The sequence below is a fragment of the Taudactylus pleione genome, unplaced genomic scaffold (assembly GCF_031769625.1).
Source record: "Taudactylus pleione unplaced genomic scaffold, aTauple2 ptg000092l, whole genome shotgun sequence".
Lineage (NCBI taxonomy): Eukaryota > Metazoa > Chordata > Amphibia > Anura > Myobatrachidae > Taudactylus > Taudactylus pleione.
Genome location: NW_028284494.1, coordinates 5,515,366 through 5,532,838, shown reverse-complemented (window position 1 = coordinate 5,532,838; position 17,473 = coordinate 5,515,366). Strand labels below are relative to the sequence as shown.

Sequence of the window (17,473 nt, the reverse complement as noted above, 5' to 3'; positions counted from 1 at the left end):
CCCATATGCCATGTCTCCTGTAGTTGAGCCCCCACCCACACCCGTGTACCTCAGTCAGGTGATTCGGCCGCGGCATCCGCCTGCTCCTGTATAAGCATGCTGCTCCTCTTCGGCTGAGTACTTCTTCTCCTCACAGGCAGCCAGACACACAGAGAGCATGTGTAATGGGTGGTCTGATGTGGAGGTGGAGCTGGCCTAACAGACACTAGAGATCCAGTAGGACCTCTAGCATCTGTCTCCTCCTAGGCGGTGGCCATTTTTGGAGGGACATTTTCAGCAGATTATATGCGGACGGCAAGTCTGCATGGAATCTGCAGCCCCCAAGCCACTGCGCCCCACAAGCCTCCGCAACCCCAAGCCACCGCGGGGTCTGTGGGGGCTGTAGTTACGCCACTGCCCGCCAGCTGGAACAAAGACCGTTGTGCACGGGCCTGTTTTTTGCCAGTGCCCGTCCGGTCCTCGGGGCCCCTCTGGACCTCGGGGCTTGGTACGGGTGTCCCCTTAGTCCCCCCCTGTTGCAGGACCTGACTGTAAATGGTAGTGCAGTGTAATATTCATACACATATTGTGACACTGTAAGTGGAACCGCAGTGTAATACTCATAAATAATATTGTGATACTGTAAGTGGAAATGCAGTGTAATATTCATAAAAGAATATATTGTGACACTGTAAGTGGAAATGCAGTGTAATATTCATACACATATTGTGACCCTGTAAGTGGAAACACAGTGTAATATTCATAAAATAAATATTGTAAGACTGTAAGTGGAAATGCAGTGTAATATTCATACACATATTGTGACCCTGTAAGTGGAAACACAGTGTAATATTTATACACGTATTGTGACACTAAGTGGAAACGCAGTGTAATATTCATAAAACAAATATTGTGACACTGTAAGTGGAAATGCAGTGTAATCTTCATACACAGAATTGTGACACTGTAAGTGGAACCTCAGTGTAATATTCATAAAAAAATATTGTGACACTGTAAGTGGAAACACAGTGTGATTTTCATAATGCCCTCTGAAGCATAATGTGAACTGGGTAAGAAAGGCATAATGTAAACTGGGGGCACAGCATGGCATAAGTGAATTGGAACACTACAGTGTGGCATAATGTCAACTGGCAACACTACAATGTGGCATAACATTAACTGGGGGCACTATGTGTCATAATGTCAACTGGAGGCACTACAAGTGGGCACTACAATGTGACATAATATGAATTGGGGGGCACTGTATGACATATTGTGATTTAGAGCACTAATATGGGCCATAAAATTAATTAGGATGTTACTATTGGGCATGAAATTAGCAACCACTACAGAGAAAGGTGTCTCTCTAGAAGGATGTTGCTATGGGTTCTATAAAGTTCTAGCCATGCACCTGCCTGAAACTTATGTACCCCTCAATGGAATTAAAAAACCTGGAGTTATGCTAATATGAAATAGGCAGGTACTGATAATGCCAGATTTCTGTATACTGGATGCTATCCTCAGTCTCTGCTATTAGTGTCTGTTGGTCCCATGTGTGGGCCTTATTCAGATCAAAGTCGCATGCAAAAGCGCATGCAGCATTAATTATCGGCGATTGCCCATCTGCTTTATGCAAATTCCACTACAAACTCCCTCCCCTGTGTACATCTGTGCGGCCAAATGTACAAAGACTGAGACGCCCACTTTTATCGTTCGCACATGGTGTAAAACCAATTGGTGCGTCTTTAAACGCCACCATCGAAACCTGCGCCAGCCCTATGGCAGGTGCAGTTTCTCAGTCTGACCATGGCCTCTCATGCCTGTGGCTGTTTGGCTGTGAACGCAGAAATTCAAATTACATGCCCACTGATTGGACCATTATTGCACTCATTTCTAACCACTGCGCAGGACTGGCCATCATTTTTCAACAACATTTGTGATACCGTCTGCCCCAATCGCAACAGAACTAAAAAATTTGTGCAGATGCTGTTGCAAAAAAATCACTCAATTACGTGAATATCAGCATTGCGTGTGGATTGCTTGCAACTCAGAATCAGGCCCATGAAATGTTACCACATTGTACTAGTATCTTTGTAATTTATAAAATAGTATACATTTTTTTTCTAAAATTATTGCTAAAATTAATGAAAAAAAAACTATCAAATTCCAAAAAGCTTGAGGCGGCTCTGGGACATGCAGATACATATTACTAAATTCCCATAAACAAGGTATAAGCCCCATAAACATAAACAAGGTAAGGGATATTCATAAATGTTTTTGGCAGATCTTTATGTTTTAAGTTTAGGTTCTTTAAAACTGTTTTTGTATTGCATTACCTCTCATTATTTATTCAACCCGATAGTGCCGTGTTGCAGGAACAAGGTAATATTTGTTCCTGCTATGTACTGTATATGTACAGAAAATAAAACAAGTAAAAAAAAAATTGCATTTTGTATTTCTTACATTTTCTTATTGCAAATTCAAGTGATAGAACAATGAAACATTTATAAAATAAATAGAGTCATAACAATGGAAACATTTTATGGAAACTGAAGCGTTTAATGTGCAAATTTAAAGTATATCAGCCAGAGCAAATATCCCAGTGGAGCAGATAATCAGAGACAAAACCTCAAACTTACTGTATTTCTTCCATAGAAGGACATGTAGTCAGCGTTCCAGATAAAATGTAAAAAACTCAACCAAGACAAACCAGATGTATTTGTACAATGCTTATATATTTATAAATTATATAGATTTTGTATCGATTGCCAAGGTTTTCATTCGGAGTGGTAGGAAATATATAGCATATGTCAAAAGTTAAAAAGTCCTTTTCTAATTTGGGTAGTTGTCTAAATTTATCCTCAAAATGTGCTCTAAGCATTGGGCTGTAATACCGTCATGAGCAATCAAAGGGCTAGTTTTTTGTTTTCTTCTTTTATAAAATATTTTCTAATATATGTTTACTCAGAGTACAAAGATACAAATGAATCAAAGTAGGAATAGTACTAAACAAAACATATTCAGAACAGTAAACAAACAACATGCTGTACGGCAAGTGCAAGGGTGTTCTCAATGCAGGGTGCCGGCGATGTCGGCAGTGCGGGGGTACCAGCTGTGTCCTCAGTGCAGGTTTGCTGACTGTGTTGGCAGTGCAAGGGTGTTCTCAATGCAGGGTGCCGGCGGTGTCGGCAGAGCGGGGGTGCCAGTGGTGTCCTCAGTGCATGTGTGCTGACAGTGTCGGCAGTGCAGGGGTGCTGGTGGTGTCCTCAGTGTGGGAGTGCCGGCAGTGTGGCGCCATCTTCTTTTGCTTCCTGTGTGCATATTAAATGGGCTTAATGCTGACAGACGGCTCTCTCAGCCAATCAGTGTTAAGGCCGCTCAACACAAAACCTTGGCGACCCGACAGCGGCATCGCGAGGCATTGCCTCGGGTGAGGGATCCGGGGCCGGCAGGGAGATCCGAGCTTGGGTTTGGTTCTCTGGGAACCGAACCCGCTCATCCCTAATAAATTCATACAGCATTGAAAAGGTACTGTAAACTCCATGCGAGAGCCATAGTAAATGATGAGACTTAGATTATATGCTACAGCATAAAATTACAGAATTCCTTAGTATGTAGCAAATGCATGTTATAAAATCAAATTATGAAATGAAACAAAAATAAAATTTTAATATTTGTATTATTGACCTTGCAGACGGCCCATGAAGAATGGTGTCCAAATCTGCATCTAACAATAAACCAAACAGGACAATGCTTTTATTCTTCTTTGGTGTTTTAGGTGTAGAACCATGAGAGATCTTGGCTTGTAAACTGTGGGCTAAATCCTTTTCTAATTCCGTACCTGACCCGTAGAGGGCGAATTTAAAAATTAACAGTAATTAATTTCGATTTCAAAAATTTTTTAGTTGCCTCTGCCGTGTTTTAATATGCTCATATGTAAAATTTCACGATTTTGGCTTGTAAACTGTGGATTTGTATAGAAAGACAGGATGACAGAAGGACAGAAGTACAAATTTTCATTTTTATATAGCAGATTCATTGGTCTGTTTGTTTGTCCGGTTATGCATTTGGACACCCCAGCACCGATTGGGATGAAATCAACGCAAGGTGGTCCACTTGGATCCTGGTCAGGTTTTAGGGTAGTTTTTTACTCTCCCTTAATTATAGTTCAACAAAGATCATTTAAGATCCACAGGAAAACTCCTTTATAAATAAAAAATAGCATTATTCATATGTCAATTATCGTGCATTCTTCTCTAGAAAAAACAGAAGCAGGTTATAATTGATTAAGAGTTTTATGTTCATCAATTTTTAACCTGCTTCTGTTTTTTCTAAAGAGGAATGCACGATAATTGACATATGAATAATGCTATTTTTTATTTATAAAGGAGTTTTCCTGTGGATCTTAAATTATCTTTGTTGAACTCTAACTAAGGGAGAATAATTGTTTTACTATGGGAATGATAATTAGATCTATGGTCCTAATTAACTAGTTGAACTAGTTTTAGATTTTAATAATAGTATACTATTTATTGTAGATTTGCTCCTTTGAATGAGGAAAATGATTTATTGTATATTAATTGTATAATTAACTGCTTTTTAGTATATTTAAAATGTGTATGTACTTGTATCAGTAATAATTGCATTTGGGAGTGCTGAAATTGAAACATAGCCTGTTAAATTAAACAATGATTGACAACAGGATAAATAGACAGAGGATATGGGGCTTAGACACACCCACTGACGAAGTCTTACCTATGACAAAACGCCTTAGAGGCGTGCCTAGGACAGTGTTGTGCAACAGCACTGTGTGTGAGGACTCCGCAAAACATCGTAGCAACACATGTAATACGCTGACGGCGGCTGCTGAAAAGGAACTCCGCTAGTCTTCTGAGCCGGGACTCTGCTTATAGCGGAATAAGTGGTGAACGGCAGTGTCTGGAGTGACGGACATTCCACAGGCTATCAGGCTATCAGGCTGTCTCGTGAGTTGAGGGAAAAGGGGTTTGGGTGGGGTCCGCACTAGACACTCAGTTAAATCATATATTAGTTCAAAATGTAAAAATAATAATAGAAGAAACCAACATAAAGGTCTTAACTGAAATAAATTATAGTAAGACTTATACTATGGTTGGTGGTGCTACCAGATAAATTTGTAAAGATCACAATTAAACAATTATGCGGAGAAGCAGAAGGACAAAAAAGTCTTACTGGTGCACTCTTAGACAGTTCGGATAAGGAAAATGAAAAAAATTATTAATTGAAGACAGAAAAAATTAAATGCATGTAATACTTAACCTCAAGGGCTGGCTGGAAACTTTTAGCTTGGAGGGCAAATGCATGCAGGTGGCCCTGGCAGAGGGCTAGCGTGTAGCCAGGGTGCCCGAAGAACATGCGTGCTACGGCGCCCCCCCCCCTCAAGTGTTCCAGGGAGGAGGTGGGTCCATATGAGATTAATGTAAAGTAAAAATAAAGATTAGGAACAGCCCCGTCGTGGTGCCCATATGCAGTGTCCCCCTGTGCCCCAGGAGAGGATCCCCTTATGCAGGCCTCCAGTAGTGCCCCCAGTAGTGATCCCCCTATGCAGTGCCCCTTATACAGTGCCCCCAGTAGTAAGCCCCTTATATAATGCCCCCATTAGTGGTACCCCCTATGCAGTGCTCCTTATATAGTGCCCCCAGTAGCAGTCCACACCCCATGCAGTGCCCCCAATAGTGGTAACCCTTATGCAGTGCCCCTTAAATAGTGGCCCCAGTTGTAGTCTCCCCCCTATGCAGTACCCCCAGTATTGCCATTTTATAGAGCCCCCAGCAGTGATCCCTCGATGCAGTGCCCCCAGTGGTAGTCCGCTCCCCCCTATGTAGTGCCCCTAGTAGTAGTCCCCTCCCCCCTATGCAGTGCCCCTAGTAGTCCCCCCAGTTGTAGTCCCCCCCTTGAAGTGCCCCCAGTTATAATCCCCAGTATTGGTCCCCCCTTGTAGTGCCCCCAGTAGTGATCTCCCCCTTGTAGTACCCCCAGTAGTGCTCTCCCTCTTGTAGTGCCCCCAGTAGCAGTCCCTCCCTCTTGTAGTGCCCCCAGTCCAGTAGTGGTTCCCCCTTTGTAGTGCCACCAGTAGTCCCCCCCCTTGTAGTGCCCCCAGTAGTAGTAGCTCCCCCTTGTATTACCCCCATTAGTAGTAGTCCCCCCCTTGCAGTGCCTCCAGTAGTGGTTCCCCTCTTGTGGTGCCCCCAGTAGTGGTCTCCCCCTTGTAGTGCCAGCCTCCCCCCCAGTAGACACACGTAGTAAAAAAAACCAAAAACACTTACCTGAATCCCCGCTCCCGCTGTCGCCATCTGCTCCTCCATCTGTCCTTCCCGGGCATTATGGGAGAGACGTCATATGATGTCATGACACCTCTCCCATTGCCCACTGCGGGAGCCGGAAGATGGAGCGGCTCCTGCAGTGGGCGCAGCAGCAGCTAATGAGAGTCTGACAGACTCTCATTGGCTGCTGCTTACAACAAACAGCTGCCGGAGCCGGCGGCTGTGTGTTTGTCACTTATGTAGCGCTGACCGAACTCTGTCCGGTCAGCGCTACACACGCGGTGCAGTCTGTGTCACAGTGACACAGACTGCCCGCGGCCCGCATGACACTGCGGCCCGGGGAGCACATGCCACCCTGCCCCCCGGCCCAACCCGCCACTGCTTAACCTTTACTTAATCAATTTTAAAAAGAGAAAACAGAGAGTGTATTGATAGATACATATCTAAGTGCCTGAGATCTCAAAAAATAAACATATTTAATAACATAGTACATCAATGAATTATACACATGGGAACAGTCTTGGCGAAAATATTGATACCCAATTCCATGTGAGAATTCATTTATGAACACATCTGTAATTAAAGTGCAAGGTGCTTGTAATAACCAGTATTACGTAGTTAGTGCGTATAAACCACAAATAATAGATTGATTCACAAGAATTCATTTATGAACATATCTCTAATTAAAGTGCAAAGTGCTTGCAATGGTCAATATTAAGTAATTGGTACATATGAGCCACAGACAATAATGGATTAAATCACATAAATTCAAATATTTATAGACATAAATGTCATGATAATAGCTGATGATAAATGATAACCATCTGATATCTGAGTGTATAGATCAAATAAGACTCACCAAATCATAAAGTTTAAAGAAAAGCCTGGGGAGAAGATATGTAATACCACTTATGCTGTCCCTTGTCAAATAAATTTCAAACAAGGGATGAGAGAGAAGTACACATTGTCCCCAGGGAAACAACAGTTTAAGAGCGCTTCTGCTGTCCCCACTCCTGACAGTATCTCCCCTCTGTTACTATAAATGCAGAGGAGGAGTTTCAATCCGGCTTGAATGAGAGAGCGCTATAGGGATAGAGAAGAATAAAGAGATACCTTGCGAAAGAATATTGTAGGCTGGAGATGCGGCTGCCGGTGGTGTATTAGCTGGGCTGTGGAGTGCAAACAGCTCGCAGTGTAATCTAGACAGGAAATGCGGCTGCCTGTGGATCAGCTGAGCTGTGCAGCACAGATAGCCCATCGGGTGGACGCGCGTTTCGCCTCTGACGGCTTGGTCACCTGATCGTCGTGAGTTATTGTATACCTTAATGTAAATTTTTTTACGATTATTTATTACATAAAAATTTTACATTTTACTACATTGTGTGCTCCTATACTTCTTTCCGAGAAATATATATATATATTCAGTATATATATATATATATATATATATATATATATATGTATATAGAAATCACAGGGGCTCTGCACTCACCATAATAACTAACAATAATAATAATAATAAACATAATAAACAGTGGGGTTTTGGTTCATGAATTGATCAATGCATTTAATTAGAGAAACAAAATGATCCTGCGCACTGAGCTCTTTAAAGGTGGTAAGCTGCTAACAACTTATAGGTATCCCCACCTATATATATTAAACATGAATAAAAAAGTATGTTGTAGCACTCAACCAGTTTTAACTATCCTTGGTTTAGTGAATAAATATTTTTGTGATACTTTGATACATACGCGTACTGGTTACCATTTTGTTACATTGTACATTCCTACCTAATGGGATTTTCATACTAATGAGATATCATTATCTTATCTTTTTCATTGACTTTAACTTGGTACATGGTACTCAATTTACACCATCAGAATCTATTTGTTTCAATTTAATGATAATTAGTCATTCATTTGACAATTAGCATTCATATATTATTGGACGGAACGAGAAGGTTGAGCGCTACAACATACTTTTTTATTCATGATCAATGCATTTAAGCTTGCAGCCCCCGTCACGGGACCCTACTTTACTGCAAGTCCCTACTCTATTGCTCAGAATTATAATATGGACACAGCCATCAAATTAGTGTTAAACACAGGGTATGCTATCAAGGTTTAAAGCTCACAGCAACTTTGCTTTTAAATGTGAGACAGTTACCAAGCACACCTGTTGCAAAGCACCTAGGAAAACAGCTGACACAAGTTAGATAACTAGTTAAAAGGGGTGCATGAGAAAATGTGATCACAAAAATGATCAATTATAAAAATTAATCATAATAAACAAAAAGCACTAATCCACGGCACTCACCATTCCTAGATTTGGGGTGCAACATGGTATGTGACCACATTGTTTAAATAGAAATCACAGGGGCTCTGCACTCACCATAATAACTAACAATAATAATAATAAACAATAAACAGTGGGGTTTTGGTTCATGAATTGATCATGAATTGGTTCATGAATTGATAGCATGTGGACGGCGGCACTCGTTATGAAAGAAAGACACTTGCAGCAAGGTTTAGATAGACCAACATTTCAATGCCAGTGGCCTTTTCGTCAGGGTGCATACAAAATAATAATACAACGCTTACCCATATAGACTCCCCTCCTGGACTGTCCGTGGCGGTGGGCCACCGACGCATCCACGTAAAATGTGATGATGTCATTAAATGGTGCGGCGTCACGGAAGTCACAGCATGTGATCAACTGCACCAATGACTGAAAGGATACAAAATACAGATGTAACTAGACAACAAAGTAAATTAAACAAATACACCGGATGTGACATAAAAATGTCAAGCCTAGAGCACTGAAACATTATGCAGTATTACCACAATGTTTGTCCCCTAACGGGACAGCACCATCTAAAGTGAAATAAGATAAAACAGTGGAATGTGCAAACAACCAGACTCTGTACTGCATTTAAAAAAAATATTGATATAATGAAAATAAAAAAATAATGAAAATAAAAAATGGAGGGTAAGGGATGAAAGACAACAGAATGAACATAAGCATATATAAATAGGACAATGAATGAGTCCATGAGACAAAGAAAAATCTTCAAACCAATAAACTGGTAAGCATAGTATAGAAATAAAGGTTATAAGAAGCATGTAAGGCCAAGGTTCTCTTTAAGTCCTCAGGGGGACAATGTATCCAATTGATGGATCCACCGACATTCCGCTTGGAGAAGCATTTGGGACCGATTACAGCCACATTTAGGTTTTGGCACATGATCTATAATCCGATACCGCAAAGTTGCCAGATTGTGTCGGGCCTCAGCAAAGTGTTTTGCCACTGGATGTTCACTGTCACTTGATGTTATGGCTTGTCTGATGGCTGAACGGTGTGCAGCCAAATGTTGGTGTGCCATAATAACTCAATTCTGTTTGATGGAAGATAATGCAGGTTCAGTTTGTATAGTGGGCCAATGGTTCTTAGAGCTGCTAACCATTTTGGAACTTAAGGTATTACATTTGTTGACCCATACAAATCTCTGGTCCTCCGTAGGTTTGCAGCTCAGACCCTTCAATAATTGCTCTCTCAATAATTTCATGACCTTGGTCATAGTTTTCATCAGCATGGATCGATCGTAACCACGAGCTTCAAAATGTATCACCATCTCCAACAGATCAGTTTTAACATGTTCCTGATCGCTTGTAATACATCTCACCCGAAGTATCTGTGAATATGGGAGCCCTTGTTTGAGCGCCATCAGGTGGTGGCTGGAAAACAGTAGTAGGTTATTACGATCATTTGTTTTCTGGTGGATAGAAGTGGACACCTTGCCATCGTTAATAGAAATATTGACATCGAGAAAGTTGATGGATTCATTCTCCAAATTGTAAGTAAGTTGTACAGGAGTTAGTGAAGTATTGTATGAGTCCAACAGTTGTTCTAACGCATAGCGATCACCACCCCAAAACAGAAGCAGGTCATCGATATAACATGTATAAAGGATCACCTTATACATAACTGTCTTATTCTGATAGAACAGGGAAGTCTCGATGTCGATCATGTAGCTATTGGCAAAGGATGGGGCTAAACTAGAGCCCATAGCACATCCAGATAGCTGTAGGAAGAACTCATCATTAAACAAGAAGTAGTTCCTCTGGAGTGTCAATTGTAACAACTTCAAAAAAAGGTCAATGTTGCATCCATGGAACAACTGGTTATTAGTAATAAGCTTCTTCACTGCTTCTATCCCCAAATTGTGGGGTATGAACGAGTACAAGCTTTTAACATTGATGGTACACATTATACAGTTAGATGGAATTTCTGGCAACAGTTGCAACTTGATTAACAGATCATTGGTGTCCTTAAGATAGCTGGTACTGGCCTGGACACAAGGTTGTAAAAGTTGGTACAAAAAGATGGAAACTGCTTGATAAAGAGACCCCCTGGTCGAGATAATCGGTCTCCCAGGTGGACATTGGCTGTTTTTATGAAGCTTGGATAGCGTATAGAGCACGGGAATGATGGGATATTCCATGCTCAAACTTTCTTGTTGGGCCTTGGTACTAAGTTGGTCCTCAACAGCTTTCTTCAAAATGATGTCCAATTCAGATTTATTTTCAGTAGTGGGATCACCTATCAATTTGGTGTAAACAGTGGTATCCGATAGTTGGTTACTGATCTCAGAGATGTAATCCCTGGTGTTTTGGATGACAATTGCGCCTCCCTTGTCCGCTGGTCTAATAGGAATGGATGAATCGTTGCCTAAAGATCGCAGTTCTTGCCATTCTGATCTTGAAAGATTACCTTGTTTGTGTGTTGAGTGTTTTTCCACTTGTGAAACATCCTGATCGATCATACGTAGATAAGTCTTAATGGAAGGGTTAGTGGAAATAGGGTCGAATTTCGACCGTTTCTTATCTGCCGTGGTTTTATCACTGGTCAGGTTCTGGCTCTTGTTGTTAAAAAATTATTTTAACTGAAGCTGCCGGTCTAATTTGTATTGTTCCACTTTGCATTGAAATGAATCAAAGGAGTTTGTAGGGACAAAGTTAAGACCTTTGCATAGGACTTGTATCTCAAGGTCGGAAAGTGATCTAGATGATAAATTAAATATAATTTCCGCCTGGGTAGCGGTGGCTTTTTGGTTGTGCGTCCTTTTGTTCTGAACCCCATGTCGGTTACACCTTCTGCAAGGTCGGGTTTTTGAGCCCGGGTGCGTACTCCTAAAGGGCTGCGACCACGGACATCGATATCACTGGCGGAGGAGTTTTCAGTATCAGGGACGTATCTATTTAATCTGTTAAATGGACTTATTTTATCTCCCCTGAAATGTTGAGGTGTTCCAGTTAACCACGGATATACAAGGTGATGTTCATAGTCATTGTTGACCTTCTCAAGTTTCTTTTTCTTATACAGAATGAGGTCCTTACGGTATTTGTCAACTTGTTGGCCCAACTTGTCAACCCATTTGTTGTTAGGATCTGTTTCTAAAGTCAATTTATGTTTGTTTTCAAAGGTATCTAACTTCTCCTTAATGAGTGCCAAATCGCGTTTAACCTTCTCAGTTACGAGTAATATCAAATCATGGGAAAATTTATTTAATATAGAGACCCACTTCTTGCAGAAGGGCACATTGAACCGACCGATCATGTGTACATTACGTATACGGAAACCACAGGGGGATTTTTTTATCTTTGAAGTAATTGGATAATGTTACCCCATGATAACAGAAATCGGTCTCCTTGCATTTCAATTGAAGCCAGTCTCTGTACAATTCCCCATTCTCCGGGTTTTTGCTTGTGGCTATTAAGTTTTCGCTAAACAAAATCTGTTCAGCATCTGTGTCAGAAAAGCTGAAAGTTTCACCATGGGTGAGCTCAATTCTAGTGGATAATCCTTCCACGTCCTCAGTAGCGGTAGTCGTCATAATGTTTAAATTCAATCTTCATATCATGCAAACAAAAATTGCCACAATCTGTATAAATCCAGCATTGGTAGTATAGGAAATAAAGTATAGTGAATAATTTGTGAGTTCACAATGCCAAGAAGAAAAACCTAAAGAAAAACAGTGTAACACGTGCAAGGCCAGGGGGTGCTCTCCTAAAGCCAGCAATTGCTTGCTGGATACATGCAAATAGTCCGATAGCAGGTAGCACTCCTCACTAAGTATAATTGACTTATAGCTTGCCGGTGGCCAACCAATAATTAGTTGGACATGTGTGTACAGCATGCGGACGGCGGCACTCAGTATGAAAGACGCTTGCAGCAAGGTTTAGATAGAACCAACATTTCAATGCCAGTAGCATTTTCGTCAGGGTGCATATAAAACAAAAATACAACACTTACCCATATAGACTCCCTCCTGGACTATCCGGGGCGGTGGGCCGCCGGCGCGTCCACGACAAACGTGATGACATCATCAAACGGCATGGCGTCACGTAGGTCACAGCAGATCATTATTTTTTATTTTCATTATTTCATAATTTTTTTAACATGCAGTGCAGAGTCTGGTTGTTTGCACATTCCGCTGTTTTATCTTATTTGACTTTAGATGGTGCTGTCTGTATTTTCTTTCATATCGAGTGCCGCTGTCCACATGCTGTACACACATGTCCAACTAATTATTGGTTGGCCATTCGGGAGGGAACCGGCAAGCTATAAGATTAATTTTTTTCGCATATTTTCCAGGGCCACTTTGTCCCAGTTGCCCTACCAAAATTACTATAGAGGGCTAAACAAACTTTTCAATCATTTTCCATTTTGTTTAACTCTCTTTTATTTATTTATTTATTTTTATTAAACTTACTGTGCTTCTTTTTTGCTACTTTTTTTGTTAAGAAGACCTACTGTGCTCTTTTAAATTCTTCTTTTATTAGGCATACTGAACTCTTCATAGACAGGCTGGTATTGCATTGGGAGAGATTATATGTCACACTGTGATAATACCAGATGAAAAGTGCTTCTGAAGTCCTTCGGGAAGATTGGGATTTTCCCATAGCTTACTTGGTATAGTAAAATTAATGCATGTGTTAGTAGGAAAGTTAATACCATTAATGAGCTGGGAAGTAGCTTGATAAACAATTTTTATCCAGGCCCTTGAAGCTGTACAGGTTTGGCAGGTTATGTTTGAATAGCTTGCCAAGTTTGATACTAGATACCGAACTACTTCCACTCCCTGCGAGTGTTACAAAGTATGAATAGGGAACAGTATACTGAAAAGCTTCTCTGCATGTCCTGCATAGGGGTTCATACACGTACTGTATGTGTTGAAAAATAGCGCCTGTTAAATGCATAGACAAACAATATCATTTTTGTTTTTAACAGAGAGCTCAAAGGGGGTTATCAAAATCTCCCTGCAGCAGAGTGTCTATGAGAGTAATGTAGATTTTCACGCACGTCACAGTAATAGCTCCCAGATTGCGTGCACTGAAATATATGTGTAAGGTCACCTGTAAGGAGAGTTGTAGGCATCTCTGGACCGTGCCTATGCATGGTTTGATGAACCATATCATTATCAATGCACATTTGGGGACTGATTCAGAGATGGACGATACTGGCACCTCCTCTGCGTCATTGTACGCAGCGGTTGTTCGAAAATATGCTAAATCCAGAGGAGGCATCGTCTGCGATCCGCAGATGAGTCTGAAGATACAGGATTGGATTACCATCATGACCATCGGGCAGTCATCAGCCATCTATAGTAACTCAAAGGGTATTCAGAAAAACTGGAGCAGAGATGATGCTTATAGACACGTTCTTCTACAGATGTGTACACCAAACGGCCCTTCCGTCCCAGGTGACTCTGCTTATGGGAGCATCTGTTTTGCGTCTTTTCCACCAGAAAATACGTCATAGTCGCAGAGATGTAACTAAGACGCACCAGGAGACTGCAGTGATTATTTTGGCATGTACCACATATATGTGTGTGCAACTGAGTCTGAATCTGTATATGAAGTGCTACGATACAGCGGCCGCGACTTTTCTCCACGCCAAGTTCTGCTGTGCTTCGCACACAGATATACAAGTATCACATATCAAATTAATAATGCGCAGTTTCCTGGTGGAGATGTAGTCAGGATGCCGGAGCCAGAATGCCGACCGTCAGAACCCCGACAGCCCGGCATGGGACTAAAGATAGGCGTCTAAATACCAACGTCTATTATTAGCCCCAAGCCGAAATCCTGACACCCAGAATACCGAACGTAGGTAAGATGGGCGTCGAGAGCTGTTAGCCAAGGGGGTGAGGGGGAGGGTTAGGTTTAGGCAAGGGGAATGGGGGGTTAGGGGTTAGGTGCCCCCCCCGGGCGGGTTAGGGTTAGGCTAGGGGAATGGGGGGTTAGGGGTTAGGGTCAGGCACCACAAGGGGGAAGGTTAGGGCTAGGCACCCCCGTGGGAGGGTTAGGAGTAGGGTGTGTGGAGGGGGGGTTAGCGTTAGGCACCACGGGGGGGGGGTTAGGGCTAGGCACCACTCCACTGGAGTCTTAGGGTTAGGCACCCCCTGGCGCAAGCAGAGACCCACAGGACCTGGCGGCTCACTCGCACACGGCAACATGCGCCGAATGGTGTAGTTAGTTTAGGTGGGTGAGGACTCCTCTGAAGCTCTACGATTGAATGTTCTGATTTATATAGTCCTAAGGACATTCTACTGTTTTGATTGGCTATAGTGTTTAGCTCTATGAACATTCTAGTGTTTAATTATTACTTACGGTAAGCCCACTGCTACCTTTGGGTAAGGCATAGCTGGTGGGTTGAGTGCCCTTAGATATGCAATTACTAAACTTCTAATTGACTACAGTTTTTTTTTTAACCCTATGAATATTGTAATTTTTTTTATCGATGACATACTTATTTAGCCAAAGCACATTATAATGTTCTATTTAGCTGCAGATTGTTTTTTTTTTTTAGCCGATGAACATCAGATTGAATTGCTACAGACTTGTTTAGCCCTATGCATGTTTTAATGTTGTGATTGGCTGCAGATTTGTTTAACCCTATAAATATTCTAATGTTCTATTTGGCTGCAGATTTATTTATCAGTATGAACATTCTAATGCTCAGATTGTCTAGATATGTTTATACAAATGAACATTCTAATGTTCTAATTGACTATATATTTGTTTAGCTCTATAAACATTCTAATGTTCTGATTGGCTAGAATCGCTAGATAATTGTTTAGCCCTATGGAAATTCCAATGTTCTGATGGTCAAAGAGTTGTTTAGTCCTGTGAACATTTTAATGATCTGATTGGCTGCAGATTTGCTTAACCCTATGAATATTCCAATGTTTTGATTCACTAAAGGTTTGTCGAGTCCAAAGAACATTCTAATACTTTGAGTACTTATTTCTTAGCCCTATAAACATTCTAATATTTTGTTTGGCAACATATTTGTTGAGCCCCATGTACATTCTAATGTTCTGAGTTGCTACATGTGTTTAGCCCAATGAACATTTTAAAGTTTTGTTTGGCTAAAGCCTTGTTTAGCCATGTGTACATTCTGATATTCTGATTTGCTATAGAGTTGATAAGCCTTAAGAACACTCTAATGTTCTGACTGACTGTGTGTTTGCCTAACCCTGTATATGCTGTTGCACTAATTGGCTTCAAGTTGATTATAGCCTATACTATACTTACATAATGTGAAAAGTTGGTAAACATTTTCTCATGTTGTTTTTGCTACCTTTGCTGAATTTATATATAAGAATACTGATTGCAAATATTAGGCAAATATTATTTTATGTCTCATAACCAGGCCACAAAGTGGCAGATGTCACAGGTTCCTAGTGAAGTTGCAGTCTTTAGTCTAATGAATATAGATTCATCACACACAATGGTTGCCTCAGTTTCATTCAATTAATGGGGTGGAGCTAAAGTGATAGTAATCAGGGCTTTGAAATAACATTTGCTCTCTTTGCACTATACACTTTTGCAGCAGATCAAGCAATCCTACAGAAGGGTGACAATTTTCAAAGCTGGGATACAGTATAGATGTTCACCATGGTGAGTGTGTGTTACAGATAGTACAACACAGCTGTGTATATTCAGTGTTGGACCCCAGTTCCAGGTCACCAGTGACATAACGAGAAGCACCCCTCTACTCTATGCAACCTTGCAGGGTGCACCCTGTTGCATGGAAAGCCATAGGGTGTGTCCTAAGCATGTGCCCAGCAGCCATCATTTTAATCCCAGTGCTTCTCCAATGCTTGATGTGTGACATCATGACATCACATGATCACATGCGCCGGGGGCAGATGAGCCGGTCCAAGGCTCAGAGGTGGTCTGTGATGCAATTGCTGATGCCCAATGGGTGCAGAGTCAGAGAAGTAAAGCCATAAATTCAATACACAGATAGGTAGTCAGGAATCTGTTGCTGGTAGCCAAAGAATGATCCAGGGATAAGGTCAGGAACTAAGACAGGGATATCAGAGTGGGAGTCAGACAAAGCCAAGGGTCAAAGTCCAGAAAGTCTAACAGCAAAGGCAGTTAACCATGATCAGCTAGGCTACAGTGCAAGGAATAAGCAGGCACTGATGCTACTGTTTTACAACCTTATATACACCCAGGAGGCAGCAGATTGGTTGTAGACAGGACGTGGACAGACATGGGGCAAATAAATGATGGTTAATTATTTCTGAATAGTATTCCATACAACTAGCAGCTGCCATGGCTCACTTGGTAGAATCACTGCTCCCAAATCCACAGGACCTGGTATCAAATCATGTGGAGTCAATTAGTGTTTTTACCATTAGATTGTGACAATGCTGATATTTGCGCAGTTGAGCGATTACTTGCTACTGCACATACCCGAAAAGTCCTGGAAACTCCTATGGCGCATGTGTCCCCCTGAGTGTACACAGAAATCCGCTGTTGTGTACGGAGGCGCAGGCATTAGAAATGACGAGGCAAAACCATTGGCCTCTTGGGCAGTGTCTGGGTGGTGACCTGAAGTGAATGCACGAAAAAAGTCTGTCTCATGGGCGTATTATAGGAGTGTCACAGACGTGTCATTGGAAGCGGCTGCGTTCTCAGACACAGAGCCCATGGTCAGATGAATTTCAGAAGGAAGCACTGCAGCAAGAGCATAGACTGGTGCAAGGGTCAATGGTGCACGCGATGTTTCACAAAAGTGAATAAATCATTTAACTAATCTGGAGTTATGGTTATTTGCCCTGAATAGTCTCTTTTTTCACATAATTGTTCATGCTGGGAACAGGAAAGTATAGTATG

At 41.5% G+C, this 17,473-nt stretch overlaps 1 protein-coding gene across 2 annotated transcripts in view; it reads left to right on the top strand.

Annotated features, from left to right (window-relative positions):
• The window catches only part of LOC148527001 (uncharacterized), a 158,875-nt gene that overhangs the window by 121,583 nt on the left and 19,819 nt on the right, over positions 1-17,473 (top strand). The window lies entirely within an intron of this gene.